The 25,528-nt window shown below is 42.7% G+C and overlaps 1 protein-coding gene across 2 annotated transcripts in view; it reads left to right on the top strand.

Annotated features, from left to right (window-relative positions):
* Positions 1 to 25,528, top strand: part of arhgap36 (Rho GTPase activating protein 36) — a 55,352-nt gene that overhangs the window by 1,095 nt on the left and 28,729 nt on the right. The window contains exon 1 of one of the 2 annotated variants that reach the window (XM_086197653.1): positions 19,588 to 19,692. The exons of the other annotated variant lie outside the window; for it this stretch is intronic. The gene's annotated coding sequence lies outside the window, so the exon portion shown is untranslated. Of the gene's footprint in view, positions 1 to 19,587; positions 19,693 to 25,528 lie in introns of those variants that run through there. 2 annotated transcript variants of the gene reach the window in all.

Raw genomic sequence — 25,528 nt, 5'->3', positions numbered from 1 at the left:
TTAAACCTCAAACTAATGTGTGCTGACTTATTGCAGATCAACATGATTAATGACAAGGAAGTGCGAGTTTTTTTTTTAATGTAACTCAATACAAGATCCAAAGCTTTATCTCAAGCATCGTAAATCAATATCAAGGAGGTTACGTTTGTTCGTTTGCAAGATTACGCAAAAAAACTACCTGAATGATTTTCACTCAACTTTCGGCTCTCTCTGTAACTCTCGGGGCTCTACATACGCCTTCCAGGTATTTATATCTACAAAAGATCATCCAACCGTGTGTAATGAGAAGAGCCCACACCTCGTGACCCTGAATCATCAAACTTCAGTTCTCTTTATCTTATTGTCTTTTTTGGCTCTTAAGCTCACTGCACACACCTCAACTTTGTTGTCGTAGCTTAGTGTCAACACCTGGGCAGCAGGCAGAGTTAGCAACAAGCTAACGGAACACAGCAGCTAAATGCTAAAGTCATGTTTTTGTTGAGGGCAACGCAAAGCCAAAATGAGGCTAAAAGTTTGAATTAAATATAAGGCTTTTTGTCTAATGGGTGTTTCTCTCTATCAAAACTTTAAAGTGATAATTTTAAGTTCGTATTTTTTAAAGCAAGACGCGAATGGAGCACAGCGGAAAAGGCGGTAAATGGTTGATACGATATCAAAGCCAAAATGAGTCTTAATCTTTGATTTAAATTATGATACTTTTGCTTTTTTACAGCTGGATTTGTTTGTCTCCCATTACACTTTCTAATGATTCTAATGTCCTTTTCACAAGTTTAAAAGCAGCAAGCTAACGGAAGATAGGAGCTGAATACTGAGCCACTATAGCCATGAGTTGGTTGTGAGTAAAACAAAGTCAAAATTAGGCTGAATGTTTGATTTAAACTTGTGATAATTTTAATTTTTCATCTGCTTGATGTTTGTTTACGAGTTTTAAAGCATTGAAAGGGCGCTAACAGGAGTGCAGAATGTGTCTAAGGGGTGTTTTTCCCACGCAGAAGTAGTTGGCACTCGCCAGGCGACCGTGACACGTAACAGGAAAGGCACCCTCACTGTCCCTCCGTGTCTTTCTGTTTCTATCCACCTGACTCATGCGCTGAGGTAATAATCTTGCTTAAGTTGTGGCGTTAATTGGACTTTGTTCACCAAAATAACACGAACACAGGACAAGGAGAGGAACAGCAAAATGTGACATTAAAGGCAATCAGCTGTTGCGCTTATTTTTGAGACGGTCAGGTTTTATAATTTAATCAAAACTTTTGCCAAATGATTACATAAACTCAGCATTTGGTCCAGCAGTTTTTCAGGGCCGCTCACGGTAGAGGAGTGCTTGTTTCTACCACGGAAATGACGCCGGTTCCTGTGGTCACAAAGATGCAGGTCGCTCAAAAGTAGCCGAAGTTCCTGCCAACCTTCAGTGCAGAAAAGATATTGTTCATTGAGTGAAGAAGGTCAGTGGTGATCAAAGTGAAAGGTGAGGCAGTAAAGCAGTAAAAACTGACAGGAATGTGTGAAGCACCCACAGAAGGGGAAAGTGCAACAGTATAGACAGACGTTATCGTGAGCTACGGCTGCGATTCCAGAGCATGGCCAGGTGTGTTCGTAGGGAAAGAAAGAGTTTCACGAGCAGCTCCCTGGATGTAGAAACATTTGTTTCATATTGTTGAAAGTTACATGTTTCCCTAAAAAAAAAAAAAAAAAAAAATACAACATTTAACATCTCATTCTTCAGTTAGAAGTTTCATAACAGTGTGCTCCCCTTGTATCATAAAGATGACACATTGCATTTGGATCATTATTTTTATATTCCAAAGACCAGAGCAGGAACATAGATTTGGCAAAAGTGTGCATCCTTTCAAACGAACATTGCGAACTAACGTGCCGATCCAGAGAAACGCTAGCCCAACTGCTCTTTTCCAAGCCTGCAATGACTTCACTATTGTTCCACAACGATCTGACAGCGATGGTTAACACATCTGTTGATTGACCTGAAAGCTTTGTGATTTTTAATTTTTTAAATTTTTTTATTGCTGTCTTTTGCTTCAGTTCTTTATGTCCATTTAATCTGTTTCTGTCACTGGAGGCACAGATGTTGGACCGCTGCTTCTTCCATGAATTATGTGTTTGACTGTTAAAGAGCCGCTTGACTATGTGTTGGAGTTTTACTTGAGGAGAAGGGGTGGGTGGCATTTCATATATTTTAATTTGTTTTTTGTTTGTTTCTTTTTTAAACTGCAGCCAGCTGTTGGTTTTATGGTATTTTGTAAGTCTTGACTCTAACAAGAACTGCATTGCGCGATGAGTGCCTGGCTCATCTTTCCAATTCATCCTTAAATCCCAGTGGATGTTTGTACCAAATCTGTAGAAATTCCCTCGAAGAATTCCAGAAATATGGCATTCATGTTAGGTGACATTAACCTTTAACAAATTCAAATCAAGTTCCTTTCAGTTCATCCTTAAATCCTGGTGGGCATTTGTGCCAAATTTTGATGAATTGGCTCCTGGCAGTTGCTGGCAAAAATGTGCTCATGTGAGGCTATAGTGACCTTCTCCTTTGACCTTTTCAACCAAAATCTTTTCATTCCAGCTGATGTTTGTGCCAAATTTTAAGAAATTCCCCCACGGTGTTCCTGAAATATCACAGTGTGAATGGGACAGATGGGGAACCCAAAAACAGGATGCCAACATGGAGGCGTAAAAATGAACACAAAACGTCTCCTGATAGGGAATAAGGAACTGGCAGGCTTGTAGACTTGGCAACATGTCAGACTTAATGAAATGAAATGAAAGTTTCGAAATTCAGGATTTGTTCCTAAACCCCACAACAAAAAGGAAAATTAAGAAGATGGTGCCAGTGAAACTGGACTCGTAATTTGCTGACAAGTATTTGTGACTTGGCTGCTGTAGGTCTTTATTTGAGACTTGACACTGACAGGCTCTGACTAAAACTTGGACGCTTAGAGTGAAAAATAGCTTTTGGAGCTGTCACTAAAACGATGTCATCTTGATGCTCTTGGTAAACACTGAAAATTTCCTAAAATCACAACCTCTGATATTAGTAATTGCGACTGCTGGGAAAGTCTTGACGCGAGTCGTTTGCCTCTGTCAATGCAAAGCCACGAGAAGTTGTTACAACATTGGATTAGTGTACTTACCCTTGTTGAAAGGAGTTTTTAATTGCTCCAATATTGCAATATTCGTGAGCGCTGCATGCAGCTACACAAAGTACGGCTGTGCTTGTGTGACTGTTGAAGTGACGTGGTCATTTCTTTGCCTATGCCATCTGTTTTGGAGCATCACTTGGCCATCAAGGACAAAACCAAGTCCAACTAAGTCTTCAAGTTAATAGCATAATTCCTTCCTCTCAGACACCACCAGACAGCTGCATCACTTTTCTCTCAGAACTATTACTTCTGCATCTGCCCATCTGTCATCGCTTACTTTCGCTCTCAGCAGAACCTTTCAAACTCTACCGTAGCTCCATCTGTCTGGTCCTCGCTTCAGCGCCGCCCCTGTCGAGCGTGCAGCTTGTGTGGATTGAGAGGTCTTCTTCTGTCTGGAATTTAACTCAATGACGTTGCCAAATGTGGACATGATGGACTGAACGATGAGGCTTTGACCTTTGCACTTGGTTCAGTAGCTCATTAGGGTTGTTGGTGTCAGTTCTCATGTGTTTCTGTTTGTCTGTGAGGCAATCAAGTGTCAAGTAAGCATGGCACAGGATATTCTCACTATCCCTCAAGTTGTGGTCCGAGCTGTTGTTTTGTTCCTTGGTACCGTGCTTGACAGAAATCTCATTTCTGTGGAGAAATGTTAATTAAGTCCATATCTAATTACAAATGGTGATATAACACATTGCTCCGGCACGTCATTAGCATTGTATTGTTAGGGCAAGGCACAAGAACACTCGGTTACGGTTAGGAAAAGATTGTGGTTTAGGTTCAAATGAGCCTTGGCCTGCACCTTAGGGGACAGGAAGTCGCTGCATGACAACCACCACCTGTCAATGACCATAGTGAACGGACTCCACTCACTGTTACGGTATCCACATTTCTTAGTCGCTTTCTGTACTCAGAAGCCTCAAGTTCACCTTCTTATCCATCCACTACTCCCTCCACCTCCATATATGGACTTCCCTCATTTTTTTTAATCACGCCATGTGATTTCCCGCTTTTGTGTGGCATCTGTTACCTAAACATGAATATTGGTCTTCTTTTAAATTTTTTTTTATTTTTTACATTCACTCACTTTTGCCTCGACCCTCTACAATAGAAGAGACAGAAATATATTTGAAGAGGCTCATTTCAATTCCTCAGGAAACTTCTTAGGGTGATAAGAAGAAGATTTAGAGAGGTGCGGACAAATGTGTCGGGAAAGATAAAGTCTGTTTGGTTATTGGATTGTTCTTTGTCTTTCTGAATGTTTCAACAGCTTCTAAATGGACCGTGAGATGTGGATGTTTCCTCAGCTGCAGATTCTGAGGTCAAGAATGAACTTTGAACCAAAGCTTTTAGCGATTCATTGTGCAGAGGAATAAAACTCTGTCAAAAGAGAAGCTAAAGAGTTTTCACTGAGTCCAGCCTTTGTGGAATACTAATGTCTTATACATTACTTGCTCTGGGACGTTTCTACTGTAGGTAGTCCAATCCCTAACCCTAAACCCAACCCCAAGCTAGTGGCAATGGGCGCCCTCTTAGAGTTGTTGCAGTCTCCTGTACATGAGGGGTTCCCTACTACCATTGCTACGGTCTAATTTACTCAGTTGTCCTCAGAAAATCCTCCTCCTGCTTGAGGCTCCAGACAACTGCTTGCTTCACCTGCCCTATTGCAAACTGTTGCCATGGCAGTAAACCCTGTGAAAGGTAAACCACAGTTGTGACACTAAAAACCAAAGGTCAGACCGGTAGCTAACTTGCTGAAGTCATAATCCTGCTTACAGGAGTCATAGGGAATTATTCTGGTTCAGCCCAATGTCCTGTAACATATGAGAAAATGTTTGTGCCAACAGCCGCTCTGTCTCGGAGATGACGATAGTTCAAAGTACGACCTGTGGTTTACTGTAGATTACTCACTTTTCATCATTGAGCAACATAAAGTAGGTCAGAGGAGGAAAAGTCGGGAAGATTAAGTTGAAGACTAGATTCAGGGAAAGATAGGGAGGTTGGGCCGTCAGTTATGAAAGTTTAGAAGAAGCGTGAGGGTGTGCCTCGCTTATATTCATTTTCGACCCTGGGCTCTAGAGCAGCATGCCCCCTACGTAGTCTGGTATTAGATCCCAGTACATGCTCTTCTCCGGTGTCACATCCAGTAAGTCTTGGGTTTCCTATGGACTCAGTAGAAAAGTACACCCAAGGGAGTGTATCGTCCAGTTTGTTGTAAGACAGACTCCACCAGGACAACCACAAAGGTTTTATTCATTGGGACTTCTAGAGCTGGTGTGGCTGAGGTAAGATTGCACTAGCTGGGGTTTCTATATCTAGAAACAGAGGACACGCTTTTGCAAAGACTGACATGGACACTTTTGTTTTTGTCTTTGCTCCTGTTGTCAATTGTAAGGGCCTTCATACTCATTTCCATCATTTGATATACTAGATAGACCCTGTTATCAAACCAATGCCACTCTAAAGGCACTTTTATTTACCACCTAGGTTTTCTATCCGTGTTCCAGGGGTGTTGTAAGCATATTTATATAATTGCGTTCTTGTTGAAAATGTGTGTCATATTTCATTTTGCAGCCTTTAAGTATGTGCGATCATGTTTGGGCAGAAACCAGAGCAAAAAACCTTTCTGCTCCGGACATGTGGAAGAGTGGAGAAGGAAATTTAAATTGAAGAAGTCGATGACTGACGGGCTACTGGGAAGAGCGGAGCAGAATTGGCTGTTGTCTTTGTTATCTCCTCTAACCTCTGCCAAGGCGGTAATCGTCAGCAATGCTTCGTCCGTATGTTAGGAGGATGAAAAACGTGTTCATGGATTTTGATGCAATTGGGTGGAAGACCTGGATTTTGGAATTGAACTGAATTCTGGTGTAGCCTCGGTATGTGCTTGAGTGGCATCTAGTTCAGGGAATTTTACCCAAACAGAAGGACACACTTTTTATTTGAATGAAATCACAGTTGGGGAGATAGGAGGATGGTAGATATGGGACTGTGTGTTGAGTGCAGTGGAGGAGCAGGTCACTGTGCAACAGCAGCACTCACTGATGTGTTAGAAATGCCTGTTTGTTGAGAGAAATTGGGCCAAAATCCAAAATGCTTCCAGCGCTAAAAGTTGTAGCTGTATGTTGGATGAAAAACTGAGTGTGTGGGCTGAAGGAAGTTCTGTTGGCTGTTAGTTTCTCCGTGATTAAACACCTCTTTGTTTTATACATGTTTATTTTTAGTGCAAATTTGTGTTTGTATGTGCTCTCATACGCATGGTTGATTTCAGCTCCATATTTGTACATCTCTTGTTTTTTTGGTGCCACTTTACAAAGAGGACTCATTAATTAGCACTTTACACACACATATAAATATGTTTTTATATATATATATATATATATATATATATATATATATATATATATATGAACAAGAATTCATGTTTGTCAGCTCATTGCCCGTGGGAAATATGTAACTGAACATTTAGTAGATTACATAAAGTATGAATGAATGCCTCAGAGCCTCAGTTAACATGAACGCATGAATAAATGACTGCTCGCCACACGCTGATTCATAACCAATAACCAATGTGGATTCTTGTGATTTTTTTTTATTCATTTCACATTTCCGATAGACAAAGAATAGCAACATGTTTGCACATCTACGCTTTGTTTTTCTCTTGTGACGATGCCTTTAAGGTCTTCTGGTGCATCTGTGTGTGTGTGTGTGGCTGCATTATTCTGTGTGAGTGCCAGCGCCTTCAGGGTGTCCTCATAAACAGTCTGTAATCTCCCATCAAGCTCTGGAGTTACATAACTAATGCTACATTTGGTACTTCCAGCTGCAGGTTTGGTTTTCACTGCCGACAAGAGAAGAAATTAGTCCTGAATTACTGGATGAGCTCCAGTTCCAGTGGATGTTTATTTTCTTTCCCCTGAACACCAACTGGTACTAAATGTTGATTCCAGTCTGGTGGTAAGCCTGATGAGCTACAAACGGTCTTCTGTCACGGCGTAAAGAAGTCTAATACAATAAAAAAATATATAAAATGCACAATTTTCATGTAGCAGCAATAAGTTAATGACATAGCTCTCCCAAAGCCAAGCTAGCAGCTCTGCAAGCTAGCTAACGGTACTAGCTAACAGCTGACCGAAGCACCTTAACGTGCTAATAGAGATTGACAACTGCAATTGAAAACAAGGGAAAGTATATAAAGTGATATTTCTACCCTTGAAAAGTATTTTGCCTCTCATGTACTCACAAATAGGTGTCTTGGGCTCCTATGTCATTTTGGTTTCACTGGAGAATGCAAAAAGAGCTCGTTTTGTACATTTAGGAAAAAAAAAGAAATGTGGTTAGCTCACTCTTGCTTACCGAGTCTCAAAGAAGTAATGCAGGAGGAAAGAAAGTTCTTTGTAAACACCTCTTTGTAAGTACTTGAAAGACTAAAACGTTGTCAAATATCGCTTTAATGGAGTACTTATACATCGTTTTGTGCAGGTGTTCTTAGTGTTGTTTGTTGAAACTGGTAAAACTGTGGAATCACCACAATCTTGTCCTTTCAGCAAACTGTATAAAAATGACTATGTCATCAATAACTTTTTTCTTCCTTCACCTCTTGTGTCATTTATTTTAGTTCCTCTTTTCACTGACTTTCTTTTTTCTTTTCTTTTTTTTTTTTACTTATATAATCAACCATGTTGTCATATGTTACTGCTGCTTCTGCTCAAGTTTAACTTGCCTTTCTACCACTGGAGACTTTCCTTTCCAAAACAGGGTTTTTGTGAGCCAGAAATCCTGAAAAACTGGTGACATAATTCTCGAGTAATCCAGCGCTGATTGAAAAAGTAAAGGCTGAATGACAAGAGCAGTGCTACTAGCATGCAAACCCAGACGAGTTGTTAATCAGTATCTGAAGTTTCACTCCGGAAAAGGCTGGATAACATCTGTGTGTGTTTCACTGTATTTGTGTGCAGTCCATCTCTGGTAGAACATAGCTAGAACACATATTTGCACGTTTCTAGATGATTTCAGCATCCATTCCTCTGTGCTCCAGTTTAACACTGTCCTAGGAAAACCTTTCATGAATTATGACAGGAAAACCGCAGGATTCCCACTTCTTAACCCTCAGAGTATTTAGTCTAAATATAATTCTGAGGCGAAAGAAAATGGTGGAAACATTGACGGGCTTTTTCCATTTTTCCCTCCTCTCGCTGCTATCTTTGTGTTTATGTTGTGCGAAGTGAATCCACAGGAACATGTAGTTTATCTGCCATCGCATTCACATCTGTAACTGATAGATGTTACTCTTGGCATCCATCTTTACAGTCTGAAGTCACACACGGAAAAACAGTGTGAGGTGAATCCATCTTCATTTATGCTCCCATGCGCGTCTGTGTTAGCCTTGGCAGCCACGTGTTCACGTCATGGATCCCCATGATTGATCTCCTGCTGGACGGCCACAAACATCAGCATCAGGTTGATTTACTGACCGTCTTGGGACTTAAGACTTGTTTGTTTGTTCTAGATAACTTATGTAACTCACTGGTCTTCTGTCAGTTTCAGCTGCCTTCATGCGTTGCGGGGCAACATTTCCGTGCTGGAGGGTCCCGTGCTATCATGGCCTTCCACTGATTTGGTTTTGGTCCTGCTGAAGTTTTGTAAACCGCTGGTCCTGGAGCCTCCGGTCCGCACCACCTTTGAAGGTTGCTTCAAGGAATACAACTGCATTTTCGTGGAACTGCAGCTGGAACGGCCACAAAACCTGGTCATGTTCTGATGGTTTGCTTTAGGGTGGAGCTTTTGGGCCTCAGTTCTGGGCATTGCGTTGTACCTCCGGGCCTTGCTCGTCCTTTATCTTTCTGGGCTCAGAATAGGGTACTTAAACTCTGCCCACCGACCATCTTGCTCTGGTGAATCTTAAGGCCTCCCTCTTAGGTCTTTGCAGACCTGTACTTGTAGTAATTTTTTTTCACTTGTTTGGGCAGGCCCAGGGGTGCTTCCATATTTATGCACATTGTGTGGGTGCTCCCTCTCGCAAGAGGTTGCTGTCCCTCTGAGCTGTCCAGTCTCTTCTTCAGAAGATCTAGTTCTGACTGTCTTTGTGTGAGGTAGCCGATCATAAAATATGTGTCTGTGCACATGACAGGTTGGATACTGTTAGTCTGGACCCCAAAGAGGGGGGGGGGGGGGGAGAGATGCAGCAAGTAAAAAATGTGTGAAAACATCCACACACAAAAAAGTCTCAAACCACTTCAGCAGTGTAATTAAGTCCTCCGCAAATGTTCCAATCCTCCTCACTTTGCCAGTAACTCACGTAATTCTGTTGGAGCTACGGAAGCCACTAGAAGGAAATAATACTACACAGATGCTGTGTATTTATTGGATTTGTGGGGAAAGTCTGACTTTGAATATCTTTCTTTGCGCTATTTATTTTTGAAAATAATTTCATTTCAGTGGGGTCGATGAGGGGATTTCTTGTTCCCATGCTGAGCTGACTAAACTGCACTGTGAGCAGTTTTCTTGGTTTTAAGAAGATTTGTGCTGATCTCAATCACTCAACACTCATGTCCAAGAATGCCCTTCTTAATGTGACTTAGTGACGTTACACAAGCAGTTGTTTTCAAAGGATAGAAGGGAACTTTCCAGGGATTTCTCCAAAGGCAGAGTTGGAGAGTTGCATTCGGACCGATTCGATGTAGAATTGTTTAAGACCCGTACCCACAATGTCCGTATGAAAATTGACAGTTCAGAGGATGCAGGATGCGTCGTCCTCCATGTCAGAGACAGCAGAGCTCCGTTATCAAAGCCCTGAGTGGGACGTTTCCTGTCTATTCCCTGTGGAGGAATCCCCACCCACCCCACAACGGTGTCCACGTCCCACCTCGGCTTTCATCCTAAGATGGATGTTCATGTCCGGGTGGCGGGGTCAGTCCCGTCACCGTAACACTTCCTGTTAGCTCATGTGTCTGGTGATGCGTTGTCCCTTACCAGTTTATTCGGTACACCTACATCAAATGAATGCGGTTTCTGATTGACAAAATATGAGGAACACCTCAGTACTGTGAATTAAAACCTCCAAACTAACCGAAAGTTGCCCAGCAACAAAACTTTGCAACATGTATTTAGTCTTGACGTACTTATTGAAGGAGTGTTGTCTGACAGAACAGGTACGCCTCAGGAAGTCTTCACTGACCGACTAATGTGGTCAAACGCGCAATTTCTCTCCCCGAAATTAAAATGGGCTTCAAACCTATGAATGCTGCTTTTTCTGAGTGACTTATCTGTCGAATGTACCTCAGAACAGATGAAAGGCTGTTCATGTGAGCCAACCTGGTAGGAATGTTCTCCGCTGGGGAACCGATTGAAAAAGAACACCCTTTACCAAAGAACCCATAAAACGCACTTCTGCCACTGCGCTCCCTTCAGTTATGAGCTTGTAATTATTCCATTTTTGTTGATATTTTAAGAAAGGTAACAGTTGCACGATATGTTTGTACCGGAAGGCATTATAAGACATGAAACATGTTTATTAATGAAACAGAAATGCTTCTGTTTGTCTGCTGATGTCATGAGACGGTCTTCAAATGAGGTGGCCAATGAATTGCTCTGTGGAAGCAGTCAGTTTCTTCCCTCCGCGTTGGGCAACATTTCAATGTGTCACAGATTTTTGATGGTTTTATCACAATAATGAAAGAGGAAGTTGACACACCACTAATGTATAGTGGGTTTTTTTAGAACGTTTTCCTGTGGAAACAGCCCACAGCAGCAAGCACAACAAACACTTGGACCAAAGCAAAGTTGCACAACAATATCATGCTGTCATTTGATGCTTTTGCTTGAAGAAAAAAAATGAATTACAGGCTTGACTTGAGGCAAAATGATCCCAGATTAATGAATCTCAGCAGGGAAACGCGGCCGCGCAGCATCCTGGAATGGATGTTTGCAGTATCAAGGGCTCATATTCACCAAATTTACCCGTGTCTTCCTCTCCAATCCAATTACACCCATCTGATCCCAGAGCTCAATTGTGTAAGTGCACAGATTATTTGGAAATATTAAAATTCACAAATGGAAGTCAAAATCTTCCTGCCAATTCCCAATGAATAAACAAACAAACTCAGGAAAAAGGAGCAAATTGTATCACAATGAATGCCCGAGGGAGTAAATAGAAATCAGATGTATCACCGTTCATGTGTTGTACAGCAAGGAAAGCAGATGGTGATTACATCACGACCTCTGGGGTCCAGTGTGGGGCGGTTGGGGGGGGACGGGGGCTTTGCCACAGCCACAGCCACAGGAAAACAAACCAGCTGCTGATTAATGACTCCACTTTAACATGCAATCAGGTTTGTTTCGACTCGTACGCGACCAGACAAGTGACCTCAATAATCATCTTACAGTGAGCCAAACTAATCAGATTCAAAGAATCGGTAAACATCCAGCGAACCGAAGGGAAGGTTAGCGTGCAGTTTTGATCTGATAAAGCCTCAGTTGACTTCTTGACCCCCCGAGCGGTGAATCAGTCGCCTTGTGTCCAGGTCGGGGTTACAATCCCACATTCAGACGGCCTTCACACTGAATTTAAAGTCGGATACAAGAATTCAGGAAGAGCACAGAGAGGTCAGAGGTCACCGTTGCTGGAAATGTTAAAGATTCCTAGACGCTTCCGATCATGTGACCTCACCGACTTTAAAACCAGCATCTGTACCTTGAGCTTAGGGTTCCGAATGTTTTTATACTTGGAGGCCATCAGTTAATTACTGTGTGAATGCTATTTATTCAATGTTCTCTATTTGACCTCAATATTTTAGGAGGAAACCTTTTTTTCTGTTCAGGAGCTTCTAGTCTTGGGACTCAGTGACCCCAAATCAATACCAGATATCAGACTGGACAGATAACACCCTTCTCTTTGCATTTTCTCAAGCTTGAATTCTGCTTTTTTTTTTTTTTTTTGTATAGTTCCTTGTTTTTATAGGAATATTTTAAAGAAAATACATTGTTGTTTTAAAACAAGATGGATCTTATTTCTCCAGTTGTATAAAGGGTTATTGTATTTGTACAAAATAAATTAAAAAGACAGTAAAGTTGTTTAAATAGATGCGTATTGTTACTACAATGCCTTCAGTAATAATACCTGCTCCTGATTTGCAGTCCCTAAGTCTCTTGACAGGAGAGGCATCAGGAAATATCACATCATCAGAATGTGTTTTTAAATCATATTTTTCACTATTAAGGACAGGTTGGCACAAAAGAATGAAAGAGTCTTGATTTTGAGTCGCTCAAGAAGACTGAATGGACGGTGATGGCAGTGGAAGGTTGTGCACGATCTGTTGAGTCATCAACCTCAAGCTACGGAACCAGTAGGCAGCCTGGAACTCGTCCGTGAGCGCGCGTAGGGAATATTAATGAGGACAAATCCTCCGAGTTTCGCACATCCAGTCGAAAACAGGTCCGTTTGTGGTGATGTGCCGCAGGGGAAGCGGGCCGTTTCTGGCTGAGCGGAGCTGGCGTTCATGTGTGCAGGACAGACGGAGCAGATGCGTGTGTGAGGTGTGGGCCCTGGGATGATTGCGCAGAGGAGACGGCGCGCGAACAGACCGCCTCGGCGTGTGTGCCTCTCTGAGACCGACACGGAGGTCAGGGATGTGTCCTCACAGGAGGGATTAGTTGCAAACCCACTAACGGCATTCTCCAGAAACGTCCATGAGTGCGCGTTAAAGCAGGATCAGGTGGAAGTCAGATATCTGGAGGCTGCACGGAAAAAGTTGCTGTGTTTTCTGCTTCATGCTGAGTCCTGTTTCGACTGACTTTTGGATTCGCCGAGTTGCATAATAATCTTAATACTGCAAACATGATGTTTCTTCCTCTGGAACTGCAGTTTTAGGATCCTGACAAAAGTGCTTTGTTCTGTATTTCTCTTCGGCCTTTTCTCTAAAGATTTCCTTTGAATTGGTGTATTTTCTTTGTTCTACTGACTTACGAGGACCCCTGGGACTCACGATAACAGCCAGTCCTTCAAATTACAGAGGGATGAAAATGTCTGCCAGCCTCTTCTTATGCTTTTTCACTGCCGTTTTATTGTTTGTCCCGAGTTGTTGTCTAACAATGCAATCAAAGAAGTAGTAATGCAAATTGGAAAAATACGGGATCCTGACACGAGGTAATGAGTTTTTAACAAATTTAGAATTCCCAGAGAGCCGCGCCGTTACGCTCAAAGTAAAATGGCTGATTTCGACGACAAGAATTCTTCTGTCATTTATTATCTCAGCTTTGGATCCCTGTTTACTTTGCAGCAGAAAAGAAAAGTATAGAAAAGGATGGAGGAGGATTTTTTTTTTTTAGGGCGGGTGGGTGCGTGGTCATGATGACGGGTGTGGATGTAAACGTCCTGTTTAGAGGGAGAAAAAGACTTGTTATCAATATCCTCGCTGGAATCTCGTTTCCTCTGTCAGCGTTGGCATTTCCTCCTCCACTCTCGCAAGTTCTCAGAGAAACAAACAGAAAAATATCATAGTGATGAGACGAGCTTGAAAGGGCTGGTCGGTGAGCAGAGGGCGCACCAAGTGTCTCCCCTGGTGGGCCAGAACTCAAATTAAACGGTGAGCTTCGGGCCAAAAGTAACATTTTGTTGCTAAATGCCTTTCGTCTGTGGACCAACGTCTCTGCCAGTTTTTCTTTTTCTCTTAACTCATTGGCGAGCGTCTTTATGCTGCCTGATCAGATTATTTAAAAAGCAATTGTTGGGATGCCGCAGTTCAGCCTCACAAAAAAGGAGAAAAAATAAATAAAATCATTCTGCATTTTCTTGTATTATAAGGCCTGTTATAGCATATAATTGTTATTAATAGTGTGTTTATTTAAGTAAAAAACAAAAAAATAACATCCAGTAACCAAATCCAACTGTGTGATGGGCAAAATTTGGCTTCACTTTGGGCAGCGCCGGCCCAGACGGTGGGTTGCTGTCCAAATAACCACAGATGGAGATGGCTTTTATTAGTCAGTTTTCTGCCACAGTACGGCTTAAAAAAAGTAGGTCTTTGTTTTTTGTTTTTCAGAACTTGCTCTTTTAAACCTTTTAAGAAAAGACAATCTGAGAAGTCTGACCAGAAATGATGTCACATGTCAAGGATCAGATCAAGATCGAGTCACCTCGGATTGTTTGTCATTCACGTAACATTGAACATTATGACAGGAGCATAAAAAAAAACCCTGGGCCCAGAATCAAACCTTGGGGAACACCATGTGAACGGGAGGTTCCAAACACAACATTGTTTCTTTACAGGCAAATTAGTTTATTAGTATAATGAAATAATAATTTAGTTTGTAGTCTACTATGTTCCACTTCCTCTTCCTGTCATTTTCCATTAAGTCCAGGATAACTTTTATTCATTATTTTCTTTTTTATTGCTATGATTCAAAGAGCTGGGACTCTTTGTAAACCAGGATTAAACCTCATCAGTTTGGATCATTTTAAGCGTTGTGATTTTGATTATATTTGTAAAATATTTTTACAGATTAGACCTTTGCTGACTCAGGCTGCTACAAATTCCTCCGAGTTCCCTTTTGTGTTCCGCATAAAAGCATCAATAGTTTCACAATATCCAAGGTACTCGTCCCCTCCCTGTTTCATGGTCAAAGCCCTCACGTGACATCAGCCGCCCGTTTCATTTAGCAGCTAATCACTCTCATCTCAAGCTCTGTGTCACTCCCCATCTGATAAACGCTGCTGGACCAATTACTGCAAAGCAGATATTAATTATGCACTTTGGTCCCTATCGCTGCAGGCAGGATGATGAAAACTAGAGATAAAATGTGTCAAATGAATAATCAATCGCCGCGAAAGCTGTAGAAGTACGGAAAATATCAAAAAGATCCAACAGTTTTCAGACGGTGGGACCTCAGGAGGGGGTTTCATGTGTCATCATCATCCAGTCACAGCGCAGCAGGGCTCCCACAAACCTCGGCGCAGGTAGTTTTATATGCATGACGCTACTCCTCGCCCCAGGACTGTGTGTGTGTGTGTGTGTGTGTGTGTGTGTGTGTGTGTGTGTGTGTGTGTTCATATATATAAATATAAAACAGTTTCCTTCACACCTCCACACACACCAGGCTAAGAATGTCTGTTTTTCTGTGCGTTTGCGTGTCAAAAGGCTGAAGGAATCACCAGTTCTTGGAACGTTGAACTCGGGAGGAGGAGAGGAAATTTGTTTCTGCCCGTGGATTTCAAAAATGAAACAACGCTACGCACACTGATATTTTTGCTTTATTTATTTGCACACACAAATGAAAGTGCGCTGAAAGAGAAACTGAACATTTTGCAGGACGCGTTCAACTTTATGAAGAGTTTTTTCATACTTAAATCATTGAAATTCAACATCAAGCAGCGGTACCGAACTGACAGAGCTGAACCAGCTCACTGGAGGTTGAATATTTGGAACTCATAGTCCTTCTCAGGCATGTTTTCTGAATACTAAAGTAGCTGGTGTGAATATACACAACTAAATCCGTCAGGAATGTAGTACTGACCAGCGTTCCACCACATTCTACCATCTCCCCATGCGTAACGTGCAAAGTTACCGCCGGAACACGAGTAGAAGAGATTTGTTTATTCGTTGGAAGAGACGAGTTTGCACCACTAAAGTAGGATTTTGTTTTTCAACACCAAATCGTAAATGCAGGAGATATAATATCTGATCTGAGGTCTGTTCAGAAAACGGCGTTCGTCACAATTCATGATGTTCTTAACCGTTGCTGCCATCAAATCACAGAAACTCGTCCGACCGTTTTGTCACGTGAACGTTCTGTCGCACTCCTCCTGTTCCTACGTCGGTCCCAACCTGGCGGCGTTGCTGCTCTGCGGCCTCTCCTAACCGCTGTGTGTGTGTAGATGTTTGTACGCCACTCATGTCTGACCTCAGCGCTGTCGGGGAACTTCCATCTAACCAGGAGCATCTTTTTCACACACAAAAAAAAAAATCTTCCAAGCGGACGTTGGTGTCCTGCTGCCTCATGTTTGTGATCCTGTGGTTTGATTTATGATCCGTGAGAGCAAAACAACTCTCCACTTAGAGGCAAAGCGTGACCGACCAGACAGGCGGGGGGGTGGGGGGTGCAGACAGTGAGATAGTTGGGGCGGCGCCGGGCGATCGAGCAGCTCAGCACATTTTGATCTTTTCAGGAATTTTTTTTGGGGGGTCAAATTTTGGCAACTTTCAGAGCACAACACATGAACAGGAGTGGCCAAGCTGACTGACAGCTGACTGTCCCTCCAGACAGAAACTCACTCACTTTTGTGATGTCATCAAATCAGTTCATGAGACGGTGTCAGGATAGGGGGTGAGCAAACATGGGGAACCAAAAAAAACCCACAATTTTACTAAACCAAAAGCTTTATGATAAACTCCAACATAAAGTGGAAAGGAGGGACCTCATTTGTGCTGCTGAATGAAAAGGTGTCCACAAGTGTGAATGTCACAATGTGAACAAGACTGTAGTACCAGTACTGTATGCCTGTATATATGTAATACCTGATGTAGTACACAAGGACAGAATTCACTCTGTGCATCTTTACTTTGTTACAGAATATTTATTCGTCCGTTCACTGGAAAATAGTTTATTTTACCTCTTGATATTCATTTCCTGGGGGATGAATCATTAACTCTTGAGATGACGAAGGCTGTAACTCTAGGTGGCGGTGTTGTCAACAAAATTAAACTTGGATATCATAGTGTGTGTGTGAAGTTGTGAGAGTGTGTTACTGGCACCTCATCATCCATCCTGTTTTTGAAGCAGACAGGCCGAGTCAGCACACGCAAGCGACCGTGCGACCCCTGACCTTTTGACGTGGAAATGTACGGCGGCATTAGAGGAAGTAGGAAGGATCAAAGATGATAGGCTGGCTCCGGAGGAGAACCAGCTGACACGCGCTCGCAGAGCTGTGTACGATATCCATGAGATCAAGGGAAAAGGACAGGCCGGGGTCAAAAGGTCAGGAGTGTTTCTCCTGTAATAAGCACATTTGCACATCATGCAACAGCACGTTCCCACATTACGGCTCTTTTTCCTGCTATTTAACTTTTTATTTTGAGAAATTTCCCACTGGATAGGAAAGAGAAGACAGGAAATGTTTTTGTCTGTTGTACATAGAAACTTGTCTCAAAGCTTAACAGGAAACGTGACAGAGACCTGATACAAAGGTGGCGGGAGGGATTGAAGAGGGCCCATTGATTCTCTATCAATCGATCACTGAGGGGGAATCAATGTGGGATTTTATTTTACATCTTAGAACTTAGAACTCATACTTAGAATGTTTTTTTTCCACAAAAGACGAAAAGTCTCCCCTCTAACTCCTTGATCCCGGGTCACGAAATCTGATGTGGGGACTGGTGGGGTCAAGAGGTCAGAGGTCATCCATTTTCACGGCAGTTGTTTTGGGCGTCAGGGCTGGAGCGATGAAAGAGATTTTCCAGACACCCCCCCACACACACACACACACACACAGCTGTGCAAAGTCGTCTGATTTTGTCAATGAACAGACGACTGAGCCCTGATGACTTGCCTCTGGTCAAGCTTAGCATGTTGACTAAAGCAGCGCTATTATTGGTAATCAAATACTTGAGAGCGTTCCTTTCCTGCGCTCCCTCCGCTCAGCTGCCACTTCAGGTGTTTACTTTCTGTCAGCGCTGCGCGCGTCTGTCCTCTACCCATCCGTTTAACCCCCCTCCCCTACCGCTCTTTCATTTTCTCCCCTCCTTTCCCCCCCATTCCCTTGTCTCCCTTACAGCCTGCCTCGTTGTCGCACCTGTCGTTAGCAAGTCCTCTTTTGATGTATTTTTGTAGGCTAACCCAGAAGTTAGCAAGGCTTCACTTCCTCGGCCGAAACCAATGAGATTTTTATATTGGATGTTGGATTATTGTTGAAAATAATCTCTGTGGTGACCAGAAATGTTGTCACATTTTGTTTCACAAGCGTAAAAGGCAATGCTAGTTTCAAAGCTAACGTTAGCGTAACGATTAAGTGCATGCTGATTTAAGGCTTCCGGACTCATTCAAACTTCCAGGTTTGACTGCTCCTTCCTTGGCCGCAGCCGAGACAAAATAGCCCTTGTTGTTGTTTGCATATTTTAACCCAAACTATGATATTTTTCAAAACCTGGTCCTAATGAAATCCTTGCTACATTATAAAGTTATTTGCGGTTGGACTCGAACCGTCAGCCTTCTGTTGCAAAGCCTGATGGGTTTTGACCTATTAAGTCACTAATTACCCATCCTAATTAAGACTTTCTCACTTTATAAAGACATTTTATCCTCTTAAACAAAAGCCGTATTGGAAAAGCCTGTAGCATCTCTTACAGACTCAGTGCGTACCTAGAAAGGGTGTCGCGTAGAGGCCAGCTGTTCACCCTTGAGGTCACTTTATGCTTTTTCTGTTAGTCACAGGCTGTATTTCTGGCAGCTCCAGGACCAATATTGTACTTTTGAGGTAACAAATGTACCTTCAAGGGAATGTCCTTTAAAAGTGTACCTGTAAGTAGATGTCTTGTACCTCCATTTTTAAGCAGACACACAAAGGGGGACTGTCCAAAGCACGAGGTCAAGGATGTGGGGTGGAGCAGGTATCAGGCAAAGGTGTCTGGATGTCAGTGACATAAAGAAACCTCACAAACTTTCTGTCGGAAAACCTCAAGGGAAATCAGGCAGGTGACGGAGTATGAATGGCGTCAAAGTCCTTTGGCCAAAAGCTCACCGGAGGCGAGTGATGAGTGTGGATGGCACCCAGGATTGTCCCGGGGCTGCTGGTTCTGGTTAAGGTGGTTCTACTAGGACATCAGCCACACGTTAGAAAGGTTTCTGGTAGAAACCTCCCACCTGTCTACTGAGGGGGGCCAATGAACAAGGTGGATACGCGTGTGGTAATCAGGTGCCAGGTGGTAGCCAAGGAGTCTGAGGGCCTCTGGTGGTCAGAGGGAGAATTGCAGCAAAGGATTTTTTTTCACCCTAACCTTTTCTTTTGCCTTTCCTTTCTCTCCTGTCCTCATTTATTCTATCCTTTCTTTCCTGTCCTACCCACTTTCTCTCCACCAACTCTTCCACTTTCTCCCCACAGGCTTTGAAACCTTCAAGCTCTTTCTACCGCTACTTCTTAATTTCTGCCCATTGTTCCCACATTTTTCCCCTTTCCCACATCCTTGTCCTCTCTTACCATCTCCTCTCTTGTCCCCTTCTTTCCTCGCATCACTCTTCCTCTCATCCTTCACCCTGATTTCCACTTCCTCCTCCCCCGCTGTTTATGTTCTCCAGCTCCTGGAAGTCAATACTTGTCGCTCCTCCTCCTCTTCTTTAAATCTAACTCACTTCTTGGCCCTCCCTCTGTTTGTGTCTCACTCTCCCTCCCTCCCTCCCTCCCTCCCTCGCTCACTTGCTACTTGAACTGGGATCTACCGGTCTTCTGGTTCAGTTCACTGCTGAGATGCATTTGGGTGACTGGATGAGGTCTGGATAACAGGAGCCGAGGACCCATCGCTGGGGATTTTATTTGAAAGGAATCCCAAGTCAGGTAAAGACCGTGTGTGTGTGTGTGTGTGTGTGTGAGTGTGAGTGTGAGTGTGTGTGTGTGTGTGTGTGTGTGTGTGTGTGTGTGTGTGTGTGTGTAGAATGTGACTCATTTGATATCTTTATTGTTACTGTAAGGCACATAATTGAAGTTAACACTAATAAGTAAGCAACGTTAGTTATTGTTGTCTTAACTGTTAGTAATGCTTACGTAAACAGTGAGTAGTGGAGTGTTAAGGGAAACATGTTCCCCTTTGACAATAAGTGTCACAAAGACCATTAAGAAATGGTTCATTATGCTTAAGTAATGTTTTATTAATGTACCCTTATGCTAAGGGTTGTGTCAGTGCTTCCCAGAAAGTCTTCAGTATGGAGACTTTCTATCAAAGGCAAAGAAGCAAATGGTAAAAAAATACCTGTACTGAGGTTGAAGTGACAGATTTTTGTCCTGCAGCTTTATGTTTACAGGAAAATAGAAAAATCAGATGATGTCAGCAGTGAGAAAATCTGTCAGAAGGCAGGTTGGGGTGACTGGCGGGACCCGTGTCTGATCCCTGTTAGCAAAGGCCACCGTTTTGATGGGCGCTGCTGCAGGAAATGGCCACAAAAACCATCACCATCCCTTAGAAATAAAAAAAAGTCACACATATTTGAATAAGAATCACGATTCCCCCCCCCCCCCCCCCCCCAAAAGCTAAACAACCACACTGATGTGGAACAGGGAACCTGCTTGTGTGTCCTATCAGAGGCTCGGAACCAACCGCTTTTTCTGGGTTGGAGGACTTGTGATCGCTGATTCCTTTCCTAAACTTCTTAAACCCGGGAGCTCTGTTTGCTAAAATTAGGCAGGTGCACTACTTTGGAAACACCATTTATCATTTTGAGACTGCTGGAAGAGGAAAAAAGAAAGCTGCTGATTGAATTCCCATCAATGAGCTTCGGAACAAAGATCTCCAAAGAATCTTGGAATGTAAACTCCTAGAATAGCATTTCACCTACAAAAAGAAGAATCTGGTAACCTTTTACAATCAGAATGTATTAATAACCGTTAGTTAACGCTTAGTTACGCATAAGAATGCTAGCTAAGAATTATTTAAGCATAATTAACCATTTATCAATGCGCTTTGTGACCCTTATTGTCAAGCGGGGAACATGTATCCCTTAATCATCTTAACCCTCCTTAAGTTTTCCCATCCATCTTAGCAGTAAACCATGAAGAACACAATTAGTAAATGATTACTGAACTGTTAAATAATGGTTAATTAAGCATAAACTACCTGTTCCTCATGTCCCTAATTGGAAGGTGTGACCCTCTTAATCATTCTAAACTTTCCAAAGCTTTTCCCATCCGTCTTTGCTGTAAAACATAATGAGAAATATTTGTAAATGGTAACTTGACAATTACTTATGTTAACTAGTGGTTAATTAAGCATTAACTCACTGTTATTAATGTGCCCTTTTTGTAGAGTGGTTCCCCTTAATCACCCAGTACCCCCCTCCAGTTTTCCCCGTCTGTTGTTACTGTAAACTATGATAAAACACTGTTTATAACTGATTAGTGGACAAGTTTGTAATGGTTAACTATTGGTTAATGAAGGGTTATCTAACTGTTATTAGTGTACCCTTACTGTAAATGTTACCCTAACTTTACAGGTACCCTGAGCACTATTAGTAAATTATTACTAGATGTTTAGATATCTCTTAATTGACAGTTAATTAAGCATTAACTAACTTTTAGCCGCGTCTTCTTCTTTTTAAGAGTTACAAATGGTTAAAGCATGAAAGCTGGTTTGATTTATTTATTTTTTTAACCACTTTGACCACAAATGGAGTCTGAAAGAAAGCCATCTGAAAGTTTTAAAGAAACCTCCAAAAGTATTCCCTGGTGTTCTGATCTTTAGGCACTGGATCACACACACAGGCCATCAATCGCACACAAACACCTTCATTAACACACAAGCATTTGGCAGCGTCCCACTAATCCAGCTCTATTAGTATTCGTCTACTGACCTAACTTTGAATTCCAGACAGCACAGCCTGTGTGATCCGCGCAAAAGTGTGTGTGTTTAATGCCACTTTAGTCGGGACTGAGTGACACAATCGCGCCGCTGTGCCGACCTGTTTCCGTGGCTGCCAAGGGGCCTATTAGTGCCGCCTGTCTGTTTACGTACAATGCCGTGTGTTCTCTCTTGTCGGAGTGAATGAGTTTGCATACTAATGCATGCGAGGCTCAGTGGTGAGCCCCCGGAGCGTCCTAATGAGGGCGGTTATTCCTTATTAAGCTAATGAAAACACAATGTGGAGAAAATGTTCCCTCGTCAGATAACATCGAGGAACTGAACGCCTCCTGTGTGCATTCAAAGATTACCTTTCTTTTTCAAAACAAACGCTCACCGGCGAATCATTTTAGAAATACAAGTTTCATTTGGTGAGTAAAACCAATGCGACCTCCACTTGTTCATGAGTGACTGGTATCTCTATTTGTTTCGATCATGACAATCCAGCCAGCGCCAGTGCAGATGACACTGATGCCTCTAGTTTATTGGAAGTGTATTGTGTGTCTTTACTGGGAACGGTGGTTTGAGACCCACTTCAGTCCCACCTGCTTTCATCACTGTAACATGAGCCATGATATTTTGCTAACCTTAACAAAGTGTTTTCGTGGCTGTACTTGGCAACGGGAAACGAGTGTTTGAGTCGTCTTTACAACACCGTGTTTTACAACTCGGCCTCAAACCACACTGTGTTCGTAACCTTCTCCAAGTGTTTTGTTTTCCTTTGTTTTTTTGTCCAACGCCGACCGAACAACACTCATTTAAAGAAGCTTTTGTCAGTGTGAGAATATTGAGAGACATTTTTAACTGCATTCAAATGCATTTGTTCAAAAGTCCAGCCGAGTGTCCAAGAAGAGCTACAAATACAGAATTTCCGTTGCGCATTCGTGCCAAATTTGAAGGAATTCCTTCATGGTATTCCTGAAATATCATGATGATGAAAATCCGACCCATATCACGTTTCTGTGGAGTGAGAACGACCTTTAACCACCAAAACAGCTTCGTTTCATCCTCCAGTCCGAGTGGACCTTCGTGCCAAATTTGCAGAAATTCTGTGCTGGCGTTCCTGAGATATCACATCAATCACAGAGCCAGAAAAGATTAAACATGAATTAGACGTAATATTTGGTGACTGTGAGATGAACTGCGGGGAGTCGGGGTTACGTAAACACTGCACAATTTATGTGTCTTACTCATTTGTGCTCTATGCGCCTACGGGATTATTTCACAAAAGCAAAACCAGATGGAAGACGTGAAGAAGAAGAAGAAGAAGAAGCGGGTCACAGTTGACGCACTCGTGATTTATTTTTAGTCTGATACAGAGTTGGAGGAGAGACTCCAGTGTGAGCGTATTGTTGCTCACCAGCGAGACAGCAAAGCCCTCAGGGGCAGAGCGAGGCGGCGTCCAGCGTTTGCTGGGAGAGAGCAGTCAGTGGGGATGAATGCAACTGATTTCTATCTCCATATTTAGAAAATGCGTTAAAACTCTGGCTCGCAGTCCAGCGTGGAGCGACTGTGAGAAGTTTAAGCAGCGTCACAGAAAAGTATGGCAACAAGATTTGTAATCATCTCGGTCAAATCCACTTACACGTACTGACAGATCAGTCCTCAGCAGACAAGGAGGGTTGTCACATTGTACATTGTTACCTTGTGTTGTTGTTCTTTACTTTTTTTGGGGGGGGTTGTAAATGCAAGACAAAAGAAGTTGCTTCCTTTCGTCTTTTTTTAATTTACCGGTACTCAAGACCATCCTTCAACTTGTCATATTTCAGCGCTATCATCCGTCGTGATCTTTCTGAGTCCTAACTCAGTACTTTCTTAAATCAGTCTGTTGCTTCTAGGGCTGAGCAACCAAATTCCTCAGTTTTAAAATCATCAGGAGTGCTGGACAGGAACAGAATGTTCTCTGCTCCTTCAAATAGTTGATTTCTTCTTTTTTCTGCCTGGCCACTTATGCCACCAGGAGCTCACTCTGGTGCCCTTATCGCTCAGCAGTCAGAGTCTGGGGTTCAGAAAACTGCCATTTTTCCAAGTGCAGACCGCCTCCCTCATCCTCCATCCTGAGTTTAGCTTTTGGCTATCAGCCGATTTAACCCCGCTCCAAGTACGTGTCAGAATTCCAACCTACTCTACAATTGATGACGCCATTGAGATGTTGGTGTAGTCCATCAAACATGAGCAGCGCAGAGGTTCGATGTCTGATTAAAAACGACTTCTGTTACTTTTAACCAGAGTCCAGAGCCGGAGGGTCACCTGTACGTCCATGCCAGCGGTACTTGGGTGTATTCTCTGACACGCGGGCTGCGTGGCGGAGTGTCACAACAGCAACAGAGGACAAAGTGTTTTTCAAATGTGGTTTCAATTCTGGACTCCTTTTAATGACTGCAGCTGCAAATGGACGGGAAATTTGTGAGTTTGTTTTCAGATCAGTCGGTCACAGATTTCTGCAAATTCGAGGAAGTCGACCCATGCGGCCTCAGTAATGATGACACGATACGGCTTTGGACGCGGTCAGTTGTTCACGTAGTGTTGTAACTGCTCGTGCTCTCACATGCAGGCCTGCTGTTGACAGAGAATTGTTGGCTTTACTCGCGCAAACCCCCCCCCCCCCCCCCCCCGGCCCCTCTTGTCTCAATTAGTTCAGGAACATAGGGGGTTTACGGTATGCGATCACTCTCAGTGCCGTCTTCTGCTGCATAACAGAGAAATTTGAGTCCCTCTTATTTCTTAACACAAACCTGGATACGCACACCTACAGAGGGGAAACGCACAGGTTGACTTCCTCTAAACAGACCGGCTTTGAGTCATGCTACTGATGGGAAATGACAGTTTCACCCTTCACATCTCAATAAAACCACCTTCCCTCATCCTGTGTTGTTAGTCCCTGAACCGTGTTGCTTTGCGACGTTGTATGTAACTCATTCCAGAGAAACTAGACGAGGCCTCAGCAGCCATCGTGGCCAACTCCCCTCCAGTATCCCCTCGCTTTATGTGACTGGTTAGCATGAAGGCCAAAGCAATTTTCTCCAATCATGCTGCACTGTGGTGGCTGAGGATGGCTTGATTATACACATATGTATATAAACACACACACACACACACACACAAAACCTTTCAAGCCAGACTTTCATTTTCAGTAGAAACACAGGACAGTCGTTAAATACTTCATAGGAACTAAAATGACTGTTCAGTTATTCAGACCTCTAAGAATCCTCCAAATAGAACACACCGACCCAAAAATAAACCTGTTTTTTTTTTATACATTCTTACTATTTTTTGTCCACATTGGCAAGGCCATAACCTTTCAAAAATTGAGTTTACTCCAATTTCATTCCCACTTTTTCTTTGCAGATGACTTAGTTTGCTGTGTTTGTGCTTCTTGGGAGGCCGAACCTTACAGCCTGAAGTAAATTGAGTTGATCTCCTCAGTTGTAGGATTTGAGGAATTTAAAAGATGTGCCAGGAGAGGAAATAATGTTATTGTTAGGCTGCCTTTTGGGACGTAGTTTTGTTAATTAGATTTTAGCATCAATAAGACGACTTATGATTGGAAATAGAGAAAGGAAGGAAGGATCGGGGGAGACAGCATGCATGGGAACTCTGATTGTGTGATTAAATGGAAGCAAATGTGTCCACAAAGCACCGATTATAATGCTACAATTTCTCTTCCTCCTCGTTAGTTAAACATCTGGATCAAATGCAGCCCCTCGCTCGAGTTAAAGGCTGATTGATTTACATGCAACATTCTTTACATTAAATGGTTTATCAAGGAGGTTCCATGCCAAG

This window comes from Aulostomus chinensis, chromosome 24 (genome assembly GCF_037954235.1).
Source record: "Aulostomus chinensis isolate RoL2024-O1b breed Wild chromosome 24, RoL_Achi_v1.0, whole genome shotgun sequence".
In the NCBI taxonomy this organism is placed as follows: Eukaryota; Metazoa; Chordata; class Actinopteri; order Syngnathiformes; family Aulostomidae; genus Aulostomus; species Aulostomus chinensis.
The sequence above is the reverse complement of the archived record's forward strand: the minus strand, read 5'-3'. Positions and strand labels throughout refer to the sequence as shown.